This window comes from Callospermophilus lateralis, unplaced genomic scaffold, assembly GCF_048772815.1.
Source record: "Callospermophilus lateralis isolate mCalLat2 unplaced genomic scaffold, mCalLat2.hap1 Scaffold_143, whole genome shotgun sequence".
Classification (NCBI taxonomy): Eukaryota; Metazoa; Chordata; class Mammalia; order Rodentia; family Sciuridae; genus Callospermophilus; species Callospermophilus lateralis.
In genome coordinates this window covers 1,670,869-1,681,633 of record NW_027512573.1, presented here as the reverse complement: position 1 = coordinate 1,681,633, position 10,765 = coordinate 1,670,869, and positions in this window count along the sequence as shown.

Sequence of the window (10,765 nt, the reverse complement as noted above, 5' to 3'; positions counted from 1 at the left end):
CTCCTTGACATATGTCTCTGTAAGGGTATGGAGTGCCAGAAATGGACCCTCACTCGGTGCTTCCAGAACAGTCAGTGTATTGGGGCTGGATGGATAGTGGCCTGTGGCTTTCTGCCCTAACGGGGAAGAGGCACCAAAGCTCACAGAGGCCTGCCCTTGGATTCAGCTGGGTCCCTTAGGCCTTGGTTAATCCTGAGTCCTGTTGGGGGATTGGGGCCTTAGGCTTAGGGTCTGATTCCAGACTTTAAGAAAGGGAAAGAGTCAGTCAGCCCCTGGGTACCTGCCAAGACCTGGAGGAAAGTAACTGTAGATGAAAGCTCCTTCTGGCAAGGCAAATATCACTCTGTGGCGCCATCCCTAATTCATTCCTCCCCTTGGAGTATCTAATGCTGGCAGAGGTGGGGTGGGGGGAATTGCTCTGCTGGAGTCTTCATTCCTATGAATCTGAATCTCTTTCGGCTGGATGTGTGACTTCATGGTGATTGTGTCAAACCGTACTTTCTTAACCCTTCCTCCCATGAGGGCATTCAATCCAGAGGGGCCCAACCAATTCTTAGCCTCCACTCCCAACTACAATGAAGAGAGAGTTTTCTCCTCCTGTCTCTGTTTTGCAGAGTGGGATGACTGCTTACTGAGTGGGTTTGAAGCAGGGTCCAGTCTAATTAAGGGGTCCCATCCTTATGTTTGGGCCCATGCCCACAGGTGACAAGAGACCTTCAGTAGACCCTGATAGCATGCCATGGTGAGTGACAGGTCAATAAAAAGAAATGTCCCAGTTGGAGGCAGATTCACCTCTTCCCATGGATCCAGCCTTGATGGTGCCATCATACGTGAGGAGATAAAGGAGGCCCTACAGTCCCCCACATGGCCCTACAGTCCCCCAACATGGCCCTGATCTCAAATGACACCAATAGAGTGATGTTCTGGTGGAGATAGATGGCTCAAGCCAAGTACACTCTTGATGGGATAGCACCAGTGACTCTGTTAGAGGTGGGGGCCCAGGGAAAGGGCAGAGGGTCTCCTTTGCCACTACTCTGGCCTGACACCCTGGACCTGGAGACTGATAAGGAAACTGTTTTTCAGGAGCCTGGAGTGAGATTGAGATGGATCCCAAGACCTCCCTGGGGAGCGGTTGGGGAGGCAGGAAAGTGTGATGGCTGTCCTCTGAAGTGCCTCCTGTCTGCCTGGCTGGGAGGGTCAGTGGCAGCTGCTTACCCTGTGGCTCTGCTCCTGGCAAGTTGGACCTGCTCACAGCTCAAGGTTCATTTCCAATGAAGGAGAAAGTGCAGCCCCACACTCACAGGCCAATCAGCACACTCCGTGATGAATGGAGCCCGTGTCACTCAGCGAAAATGAATATTTCTTTGCAATAATGGCCAGATGGTAGCAACTCTCCGATCCAAATTAAAAAATGAATGATAAATGCCAGGAAAACAGAGGAAGACAAAACCCCAACCTGGAGTGAATTCTCTCTATAAATCTTCCCCCCGCGGCCCCCTCCCCTCCACCATAGCGGCCCTGCTAATAGCCATTAAATTATTAAGATGTGCTGCAAGGAGAATGCCAATGTCAGTGGCACCGGCCCCACTGCCCACCCCCACCCCTGCCTGAGGGGCTTGGGGGTGGGGAGAAAAAAACGAGGGCTGCTTCTAGACACGAAGACAGCCTGCAGGGCGGAGCAGGTTCCTGTTAAAAGACACAGGTGGGAGACTGGCATCAAGCAAGGCCTGGTGTCCAGTGGGCCTCTGGGGATGACAGACACACCTGCCCTCAAGAAGGACACAGTCTTCACAGATGAGAAACTAACATCCATGCTTGACTTTACGGTGCACACAGAGAGCAGGAAAGAAGCTCTGAGCTGGGAAGCCAGTAGGGAAGAGCTAAGCAGACAGTCTAATTGGATGGACTGACCAGGGTTTAGATGATGAGTGCAGCCAGGCAGCTGGGGAGGGTCAGAGAGGACTGTCTGAGGGGAGTATGGGCCTGGTGTTCTGAAGGCAGCAGGTATTAGGCAGGGCAGGAGTGGCTTTGAGGTCTGTATTTCATGGTGACAGAGGGCTCTTGAACCTATGGCTTAATTCACATGCCCTCTGCTCACCCCCTTGTGGCAGAGGTGCCTACTCCTTGCCTCATGTTGGAGGTCTTTCTTTGGAACCCTAACACCCTGTCCAGGGCCTGAATCTACACAGGTCTTCTAGTTCCCACTCCCAAAGGGCATGGGTGAGGAGTGGGAGTTGTCCATCCTGCAGGTGGTGGCCCAGCCTCATCCTCTGTGGACCTGGTGGTCAGCACAGATGCTGGGGAGAGAGCCCAGCCCAGCCCAGTCTTGTGGGGAGCCAGCAAGGCATGGAGGCCTCCCCAGGACTGAAGCTTGAAAACCGATTACTGGCTGTGTGGTCTTGGGGAAGTCACCCTTCTCTGTCAGCTGTTGTTTCCCCTCTCCATAAGTGGGGTGATGTCTAGCCACCTGTGCAGGGTCACTGCAAGGCTCAAGGCACACTGACAGGAAGCTCTGCATGACTGAATGACAGGACTGAGGACTATTTGTCTCTAGTTATCTACTTCCAGAGCTCTGGAAGTACTCACTGGTCCTCTGTACTCCATCTGCCCTGGTCAGGCTGGAGCAGGAGCAGGTCCAACAGGGACTGTCTGATCTGGAGGAAGCACAGGGAGCACGAATAGAGAAACAAGACCCTAAGATGGGCCTGAATGCTTGGGCCAAAGGACCAGGAGAGACAGGATCCCCAGACTCAGACTGCATGCGTGTGAGCATAGTTGTGCATGCCCTGGAATGCAGGAGCCATCAGACCGCAGTGCACCAAATATGGGTCTTCCTATTCCAGAAAGTGGACTCATCTCTCCAGAGAAGGCAATTATTTTTTTAAATTATTTATTTTTTAGTTATAGGTGGACACAATGTCTTTATTTTACTTTATGTGGTGCTGAGGATTGAAATCAGTGCCTCACACATACTAGGCAAGCACTCTACCTCTGAGCCACAACCCCAGCCCAGCCAAGCCAATTCTTTTGTGATAATATTTAAGAATGTCAGATGCCATGTGTTTGTCTTGCTTCTCTCTATTTTCACGACTTTGTCCATGATACTGAATCTAAACACTTCCTATCATCCCCATTATCACCACCTCCAGGAAGGCACAAAGCTTCCTTGTCCTTTCCCATTCTGGAAATTCATGTGATCAATTCATCTCCAACCCTGGGCATATACTTTCTATTAGCACTTGGTTCATCTAACCTTATCAGACTCCCCACCCTACCACCTCCCCTCTTCTCCCATGAACTAGACTCTAAAAATAAAATGATAACTGAGCTGGGAAGCCACTGGGGAAGAGCTAAGAAGACAGTCTAACTGGCTGGACTGACCAGGGTTTGGATGATGAAGTGCCATTAGGTGCCATCAGGGGAGATGCCACCGTTCTCAGACTGTTCTACCTATGGTGGCTCAGGGAAGAGATGACATCGCTTTGCAATAGGAGGATGCAGCTCTCAGGGTTGGGCAGCCTGACAAGGAATTGGAATCAAGGAACCTGGCTCTGAAGCCCAGCCCTGTGCCTGTCCACCTCCCTACTCTGGCTCTCCACCATGTAGCTGAGAATTCCCCAGATTCCTGTTTCTAAAGCATCACTTCTACCATGTCACTTGCTTGCCCAAAGGCCTCAGATGGCCTCCCCTGCATAAATACCTCCATGTAAAATAGCTTCTGGGACTCAGGGTTCTCATTTGTCTTTTCTCATGGTAGATCCCCTTTCTGGCTATGGAGGTGCCCTGCACCTGCCCTGGCTCAGATCATTTTCCTAGCCTGGAAGCTTTACTCTTGGAGAGCATCCTTTGAGGGCAGGCAGGTGCTGCTTCCTCTCAACTTTGGTACTCACTGTCTCTTCCCACTCTCCCCTCTCCATGCCCTTGTCATGCCCATGCTGTTATCAGGCTGTACTCCGTAGGGTGTGCCAGGACATTGGACACATGACACCCATGCTAGGGTTCACTCAATATAGCACTGAGGACAGCTTGGCCCAGAAAGTTGTCACTGTGAACTTTCTCATCTAACCCATCTTTCAAGAAGTGGGATCACTCTCCTCCTTGCTGACACAGTGCTGGGGATGGGACGCCATAGGATTGGTGATGGGCTGGGACACCAGAGGGGGCCTGGTTCTCTTTGTCTGTCATTCCTATTCCTGGGCACACAGGCAGGAGGCAGCTTTTAAATATCATCCAGAAGGCCATTTGCTATGATTTATATCCCATTTCCCCTGAAACAGTCCTTTGCTAAATTATCCAGGGCCAGAGGGAATTTGTGGAGGAGCTGCCAGTTTCAACTCAACTTTCCCAACGCATTAAAAAAAACTTCAACAACAAAATGCAGATCAATCAACACCCCCTCCCCCAGCTGAAAACCCAAAGTCCATTTAAATTCAGCAGGTTTGCAGTTAATTATATTTTCGCACCTATGGCGGGAATTACAGATGTATTTATAATGTGTTGTCTGCCCCTCTGGAGCCTTCTGGGACCTCCCTAGGGACCCTTCCCTACCAGCCACTTCCCTCCCCAGACACAAAGACCTAGCTTCACGCAGCTGCTATCTGGGTCCAGTTGTGTAAACTGCAGAGGGCTTCCTGGATTTTTAAAAAAACTATTTTAAAAAGGGATTGGATAAATAAGCCAAAGATTCCTTTAAGTTTTTAGTTAAAAAGAACAGAAATTATTGAGAACAAAACCCCAGGGCAGGGGGATGCTATCCCAGGATGTAGAGAACGATGGAAATACTTAAAAAATGGGAGGAATGGTTGTCAGATATATGATAGAACTTCCTGATCATCAGGGAAGCCTTGCCCTGGGTGGTCAACCTGGACCGATCATTAGGTGCTAATCTGCAGCCCTTCCAAATCTCTCAGACCTGGCTGGGCCCACAGTGACTTCTTTCCCAGGCTGCTCCCAGCGTACCCCAGACTGTCTATGCTGTGCTGTCTTAAGCTTCACCTGAACTTCTCAAGCTGAATACTATAATGTCTTTCCTTAAATATCAGTCCAAAATAAATCTAGAAATTAAGTATGCAAATAATCTGCTGGGACATGTTTCAAGGAACCGTGGGGCTCGTTCATGACCTATTATACAACTTGAGAAATCTCAGGAGGGACAGGATAGGAGAGGCAGAGAAAACAGGAGTTCTAATTCCTGGAAAAGAAGACTGAGAAAGACAGTGGTGGCTTTGCTACTTGATAAAAAAGGGGAGGGGCTGGGTGAGAGGCAAACTCATGGGTGGGGTTAGGGTGGTTCCCAGGTTCCTGTTTGGGTAGGTAGAACCATTAGATCTCTCCAGCCAAGGTCCCCCTGGTTTGCCATGGTGCCTTCTCACCCAAGGTCCCAGAGCAAAGACACAGCCCTGGAGAAGGAGGGTGTTGCCATCTCAGGTGCTGAGAACAGGGTCTGGTGGGGAAATGAAGAAATCCATTCCCTAAGGTTTCTGTTCCTTCTTCTTCAGTGGCCTCTTTGGGACCTCGGTCATCAGACACCTTCTCATCCCTCTAGGCTGGGCTGGGTCCCTAATCCATCAAACCTGGATGTTTGAAGACAGTGACCTACCAAAAGTTGGTCTGGTTACTCTGAGACCCTGCTGGGCTCAGCTTCCACTTTGCCTTTCATGTGGTAGACCTAGCCTCACATTGGAGAAGAAGAACTGAGCTCCTGCCAGGACAGTGGCCTGCCAGCCTCAGGCCCTGCACTCACAGACCTCTTGCCCATATTCTACCCATGCTCATTCCCAGACGCCCTGTTCTCATGCATGTGGGCTGATGTGACTTCTAGAAGAATGAGAATGGGCAGAGAAGCCCATTGATGGGCAGCAGCTTCCTGTGTGGTGAGGCAGAGGAAGCTTCCTCCTGACCTGGCCAGGGCCCCAACATGTTTCCTGAGCAGAAAATGCTGCTTATCGGCATCAAGTGCTACCAGAGGGAGCTGGGTGGAGGTCACAGAGGCATATGCATCCTATATCAAGTCTCTGGGACACTGTGTGGTTTGAAAGGAAAGTTCCCAGAACTGAGGTGAGGACAGGACTCACCACTGAGCAGGGCTGGGGCCCACTTCCTGTGGGGTCATGTCCTTTCTTGCCCCTGCATTATCCTCCCCCAACCCATCTTCTTCAGGTCTCTCTCTCTCTTCCTCTTGCTTCACCCCCTCATCTCTCTACTGCTCTCACTTCTCTTCTCTCCTCCTTCCCATTTCCCCTCACATCCTCCTTTCTGATCCCACTCTGCCCGCCACAGTCCTTTCACATCCTTCTTTCCCCTGTTTCTTTAATCTGTTTTAAGTTTTCCTCCCTACTCCCCTCCCAAGAAGTATTTAATGGATATTAAATTATTTTAAACCAACTTTCTTTAAAAAAAATAGCTTGGTGATAATGCTGACTCAGGACCATCTCACTGTTTAATATTGAATATGCAATTAATAGATGTTTAGGTTTGGCTCTCTTTCTCCCCTTTCTACCGCAGGAAGAATAAAAGAGCTGATTAATCTGGCTTGGGGCAAGCGTCAGTGGCAGGAGATATATGGGAGAAAGGAGATGAGGTTAGCAACTCCGAGTCAGAGAGCGATTGCCTGCCAGGCAAGTGAGGGACGACAGGGCTAGAGGTAGCGCTCAGCTGGGCTGCTGGGCAGAGGGCATTGCCCACCCCCTTCAGCTGCAGACTGGGTGGGGCCTTGTTCATGCCATTCTTGTTCTCTTCCAGGTGTGGAATCTCCCCTCCTTCAAGACCAGAATTGACCCTCTTCAAATGTCACTTCCTCCAAAGCTTCTAGCTGTCCCTTCCTCGGGGCACCCATCTAGGACTACTATGCAAGCTATCTGTGTACTCTTGAGATTTCCCTCTGATGCTGCATCCTGGTCCAGCTACCTGAACAGGGTGCTGCAGGTGAGTCCCTGCATGCCTGGGTGACCAGGGACCCTGGCTCTGCTCTCCCTGCCTACTGGAGATGGTTTCCAGGAGAGGCCCCTTGCTCTGCCATTAGCCTCATGAGTCCTAGGTAAGGAAGAGTGAGGATGTACTCTTGTTACCCAGGGAAAGAACAGAAGGAGGCATCCAATGCCAGGCGGGCTTTGCTCACTCGGGCCCCTCACACTTGAGTCATCTTTACCCCTCAACTAAGTGGACCTGGATTATCAGCATCCTCGAGACAGGAAGGACTCAGTGGGCCTGGGGTGGTGTGTCTGTATCTTGGGGCATGACTCCTTCAAGCAGCACAAAGATGCCAGCCAAGCCCTGGTGTGTGAACTCCAGGCCCAGGCGAGTGGGGGACCTCAGCCACAGAGGCCTTGTGCCTAGTTGAGCAGCCTGAGCTGGAGGGGATGAGGGAGTGTTCTGGAAGGGGCAAGCAGGCCACCTGTGATCAGTCACATTACAATCCCCTCCAGCACAATTAACTCTCCAAATTTGTAAATAGCTTTAGCTCATGTCATCTTTTGCCCTTAATTTAACCCTGGTAAATTTTTGAAGTGGCGAAGGGTGAGAGAGAGAGAAATTCCTTAGTACCCTGCTGAGCTAAGGAGCAGAAAGACTCAAAGAGTAGAAGGTTCTAGGCCTGGGGAGGGTGGTGAACATGGGCACTTGGGTGAGAGCCTAGGGTGGTGGGGGCTTGCAGAAAAAGCCAGGAGCTCCTGGCCAAGAGGCAGCAGATGGTGGTGACTGATTTCCTTGTCCTATTACCTGGGCCCTCATGCTGGACCCACTAGGCCTGCTGGGGAAAGAGTAGGCTAGGAAACCTTGGGGTGGGGGGCTATATCCAATGTCACTTTTTCAGGGTACATTTCTCTGAGTGTGATGGAGTGTTCTGGATTTTTAGACCCTTTCTAGGCAGTTTCTATTCTGTGGGAGTTTCCTCTGAGTTAGAAAGGTGGTCAAGGCCTCTCCCATTGCTGGAAAAGGCTGGAGGAGATGGTTCCTCCTTCTCTGTCCTGGTCCTTCCCTGTGTGTAGGGCTTTTGTGTGTGCTTCGGGTGGATCTTCTCACCAGAGGCCAGGAGGGAGCGCCCCCTGGAGGGAGGGGGTCTTTGGACTGGTCCAGGACTGAGTTTCCTGCTCAGGGAAGGGACTGAGAGCACAATTTGGGGCTGAGGCTGGGCAGGGCCCAGTAGGCCTGAGGCCCAGTAAGAGGTGGCAAGGGGCTGGCAGTCAGCAGGAGCATCAGGAAGAATGATACCCGCCTCCCCCAGGAGGCAAGGCAGGAAGGGCAGACCTAGCAGGGGTCTGCAAATGGTTTCCTCCATTTGGGCTGGTAGGTCTCTTTCTCTTTATCGGGTGAGGTGAGACATTCTCTGCACCATGGGGTAGTTTGTTGCAGGAGGAGCCAGTACTTGGGTGGTAGAGGTTTGACATTTGGTGATGGAGGTCTTCTTTAAAACTGTAGTGTGTTTGGACTCTATGGGGTGTGATGGTAGTGCTAGGGACAGTTCTGTGCCCAGAGTGGACCCAGGTTGCTCCTGGAACTGAGGCGAAGGTGAGTAGTACAGCCATAAAGGCACTGTGACTCTAGAGAGGCTATCCCCTGGAGACAGAGTTGCCTCTGGCTGGCCAGGGCTTCAGGGAGACAGTTCCTTACACCTGGGCCTTGCAGTGAGGCTTGGCTACCTCATGCCAGGCTCTGGCAGGCTCTGAATTCTGGGGCAAGCATTTATGGGTGAGACCATGTACTTCTCTGTCCACTGCTTATATCAACCTCTCTGATTTTTAGTCCCATGTCAGCCCTGTTGTCCACCCGCCCACACCATAGCTATACCCCCTCCAGCCTGCATACTCTTGGATACAGCTATATCCACTGCCTACCTCCTGGTCAGGCATCTATTGGAAAAGTCAACAGGGCTTTTCTTGACATCATAGAAGTGGACACGCCCTTTGGGGTGTCCAGGAGCAGGCAGAAAAATGCCTAAGACAAGTGACTTGTTTTCTTAGAGCCACAGACCAGCAGCCAGCTGAATCCAGTCTCCCCTTCCCCCACTACCTATCCATATCAGTCACCCCAAACTCCAAAGCCCTGTCCCCATCCCCAACCATGAGGTCCCCAGAGGGACAGGAGGAGGCAGCAAGGAGTCGCTGCACCCGGACAAGAGGGAAGGGAAGAGGGGAAGTGAGGGGCAGAGACAAGTGGGCCCTCACGTGAAGGGGGCTGGCACAGGCAGCTACTACCTCCTCGGCTCTCACTGTCCGTGGGCTTCACCTGAATTGGGCGGTTCATCTGCAATAGAACACAGGGACAATGTTAGAGTGGGCCTGGGGAGGAGGGGACAGCACCCCACACTCACAGGTACATGGATGCAAGTGCATACACCACACCCACCCATACTCTGACCACACGCTGAGGCTAACAGGCTCAGCCTCCCAAAGCTCCACCCATTTCCCTTCACAGCACAGTTCCCATGGGCACCTTATTTCAGGAGGTTTCTCTGGATTGGAGAACCTTTGGGGGCTCCTCCTCCACTTTGAGCAGATCTTGTTAGCCAGATACAGAATCCGAGGTGGACGGAATGCCTGCCCCATCTCCTACACCCACGAGGCTCTCATGTACCCAAAGCTCATCTGTGACCCAGCCCTGAGTCACTGAAGACAGCAGGTTTTGCTGAATCAAGCTGGTCGGTCTCTGGTTGCAGACAGAGCCCCTGCTTAGGCCAGGGCATGGCATTGAGCTTCACTTCACCCTGGAAGATTTGACCTATGGGACAGGAGTGACTGAGGCAGAGTTCAGGGTTAGGGCTCCTGATTGCAGCCAGGGTAATCCCCTCAAGGTATGTGTGGAGTGGGCACGGTCACTTTTCTCTGGTGCTGTCCAGGTGCCAGCAGGACACTAGAGAACAGACTGATTCCTAGGCTAGCTGGCTGCCGGCCTCTTGCCTGGATCCGTGTCAATGCCCCATTTGGGCCACTAGGGGTCTCTGAACTCCAAGCATCCTGGCTCTGCAGCCCATCTTCAGCCCTTCCCTGTTGTACCAGGGTGAGTTTGCCAGCCCTGCGTTCTCATCGTATTTCAGACAATAAAAATAATAGAAATCATGCCAGAGCATGTATTTTATGTCTTTGCCAGTGTTTCTGCCTGTCATCTCCCTCCAGATCTCTTATTGCATTTGCATTTCTTGCACCTTCTCAGACCTTTAGAGGCAGACAGGGCAGCAGGGCACCCCCATTTTAGAGATGGAGAAGCCAAGGCAGAAAGAAGGGCATGTGCTTCTCCACGCCGCCTGTGGCAGGAGGAGGCTGGGAACCAGGCCTGCCAAGGCTGTTTCTGTGCTTCCTAATGCACCTTTAGACTGGGCTGCCAATTCCCCTCCGGAACAGAAGTCGGGCCAGCCAGTCACAAGCTGCTGCCTGCCTTCCCCTCTAGGATTCAAAGTGAGTTTTGGCTGTGTTGAGACAAAGGTGGTGGCGGGGGCCAGGGAGTGAGGATGCCTGTGACTCAGCAAGGTGAAGCCGAGGCCAGGGGAAGGGCAGAGCCATGGCAAGGAAGGACAGAAGCAGGAGGCAGGACGCAGAACAGACGGGGAAGGGGCACAGGGGGGCCAGTCCACTGAGAGGGGCTAGGCTGTCATTATCTGCCACCAGGTCCCCACTTGGCATTCCTGATGGAGTTGAGGGAAAGAGAGGTGCATTGTATATAAGCTCTGGCAGCAGAGGAAATTGTCATGTTAAAGCAAACCCCACTCCCTGGGAAGAAAGAGGGACATGAAGATGTTTCTGGTTTCCTCTAAACCATGTCCTTTCTAGTTCTT